The sequence below is a fragment of the Elephantulus edwardii genome, unplaced genomic scaffold, assembly GCF_000299155.1.
Source record: "Elephantulus edwardii isolate Elephantulus edwardi_28Jun2011 unplaced genomic scaffold, EleEdw1.0 scaffold00025, whole genome shotgun sequence".
Classification (NCBI taxonomy): domain Eukaryota; kingdom Metazoa; phylum Chordata; class Mammalia; order Macroscelidea; family Macroscelididae; genus Elephantulus; species Elephantulus edwardii.
This window is the reverse complement of record NW_006399775.1, coordinates 16,551,942-16,554,337: the sequence shown is the minus strand read 5'-3', so window position 1 is coordinate 16,554,337 and position 2,396 is coordinate 16,551,942. Positions and strand designations below refer to the sequence as shown.

General features: G+C 37.7%; 1 protein-coding gene across 2 annotated transcripts in view; it reads right to left on the bottom strand.

Annotated features, from left to right (window-relative positions):
* ACER3 (alkaline ceramidase 3) overlaps positions 1-2,396 on the bottom strand; it is a 151,380-nt gene that overhangs the window by 115,073 nt on the left and 33,911 nt on the right. The window lies entirely within an intron of this gene.

Sequence of the window (2,396 nt, the reverse complement as noted above, 5' to 3'; positions counted from 1 at the left end):
AGGAGAGGAAGGCCCTCTATGAGGTGGACTGATTCAGTGACTGGGATAATTGGGATGGGAGTGTCAGAGACAGTGCGATTGGCACAGGACAGAGCGAAGTTTAGGGCTGTTGTACACAGGGTCGCTGAGTCGCAAGTGACTCGACAGCACATAACAACAACAACCAATCTGAGAAGCTCTATCTCTGGTATAATATGTAACAATGTTCCTTTATTATATACGTAAGATTTTTGAGGGTCTGTTTTTTCAGAAGTAGGTGGGGTAACCCTGTTGGTACTCAAAATACCAGTGTCATAGCTTTCAGTATCACAACACACAAGTTACCCTAGTAAAGCAAACTGAAAGACAAATGCTAAACCTATCAGAGAAAACTATAAAACAAATAACCTTACACATACATATGCAAACTATAAAGTAAGAAGTATCAAAGCAACCTGAGTCACCTCCCCCCACCTCACCCACTGGAACAAAATGACATACAAGTTCTGTCCCCTTGAGAGGCTCAAATATGTCAGATGTAGGATGACGCAGGATGGAGCATGGTTCAGATCTGTTGTTTGCAGCACTGCTATGAGTTGTGGTTGACTCAATGACATCTTAAAACAAAAGGTAAGTCAGGTAGTTGTTTGTTTAAATGTCTTTACCAGTATTCTACCAATTCTGAAGCCTTGCTTTTACCAATTGCAGCTTAGACATTTTCCTATGATTGTTGCTGATAAAATACTACTTCTTGAAATGGCTGAACATTGACCAATTCTTTTTAGGACAGTGACTCACATCTTCTTCCTGTGTCACTCTATATTCTGCCCATAGAATCCTTAATTATTGCAACCAAAGCTTGACTCTTCAATTCTTTCTCAATTCTTGAGAAACGCTGACTGTGCTTATTGCTTTGTGATTTCTAACTCCAGGTCTCTTCACATTTTATTATAATACTTTGTTTTCTTGAGCTGCTCTTTAAATCTTCTGTTCCGTTCTTTTATGTAATTTGTTTTGCTTTGTTAATGTCTGGGTGCCATCAAGTCAGCTACTTGTATTAGGTTTCCTACAAACAACAGATGAAAATCTTGCCCTATCTTGCCCCATCCTCACAATCTCTACCACACTGAAGCCCATTGTTGCAGTCATTGTGCTATTCCGTCTCATTTAGGGTCTTCCACTCTGTTGATAATTCCCTACTTCCTACTACTGCACAATGTTTTTTGTTGTTTTAATAAAACCGGCCATTCTTGACAACATGCACAGAGTATATGAAGCAAAGTTTCACCATCATTGTCTTTCAACAGAATGCTGGCTGAACTTCCTCCAAAATTATTTGGAATTTTTTTTTTGGTGGTCCATGGGACATTCAATAGTCTTCTCCAACACCACAATTTAAATGTATATATTTTTTTATGTTCCTTATTATCCATCTTTAAGATGCATAAGAAACAACTGAAAATACTGTGACTTTGATCAGGCACAGTTTGTTCCTTATTCTGACATCAAATGCTCTTCAACACTTTAAAGAGGTTCTGTACAGTAGATTTTTCCAATGCAACGTGTCCTTTGTTTTCTTGACTGCTGCTGCCATGAGTGCTAACTGTGGATCCAACCAAAATGAAATCATTCCCATCAACAAAAGAACTGATAGAGTAGCTGTGGTATATTCACACAATGTAATACTATGCTGCATTGAAAAACAAGGAACTCATGCAATATTATACAAAATGGGTGACCCTAGAGGACATTATGTTGAGTGAACTATCTCAGTCACAAAAGGACAAATACTGCGTAGTGCCACTCTTGTAAAACGGGACTGACATCGGGATTGGGGGGAGCCTAACAAAAGGGGATAAATAATGTATAGTGCATTGAAACAAATGAGAGACTGTTTAAAAGGAATATATGATTAGGTATTATTTTCATAACAAGATTCCCAGAAAAAGAAATGTTTAGTAAAGTGGACTGGTGGACTTGGGGAGTGGGGACTTTTTAACAATGGAAGAATTTTTTTCCCTCCTTTTCAAAGAGAAAAGAGAACTGGGAGGAGGGGTGGCCAGGGAGGAAAATGTTCAACAATGAATGAATGGAAAAAAATTAAATGGAAAGAATATGCTATAAAACAAAAAATTAATTTAAAAAAGAAGAATGTGACATCAAAGTGGAGAAAGAGTAATCATTTTCAACAATAGGGCTTAGGTGGCTGTAGTCTTTACAGAGAAGATTGTCAAATCTTTTTCCCATGGAGTTGCTGAGCATATTTGAACCTCAAACCTTTTTTGGTTAACAAATGCTTAATCACTGCAGGACCAACTCTCTTTGCAACTTATCCTAAGCCAGGTGTGTTAACTATTTACCCCGGTGGAGTAATGTAGCTAACAGAGAAGTCAAAAATAAAAAAAAAAAATCAAACA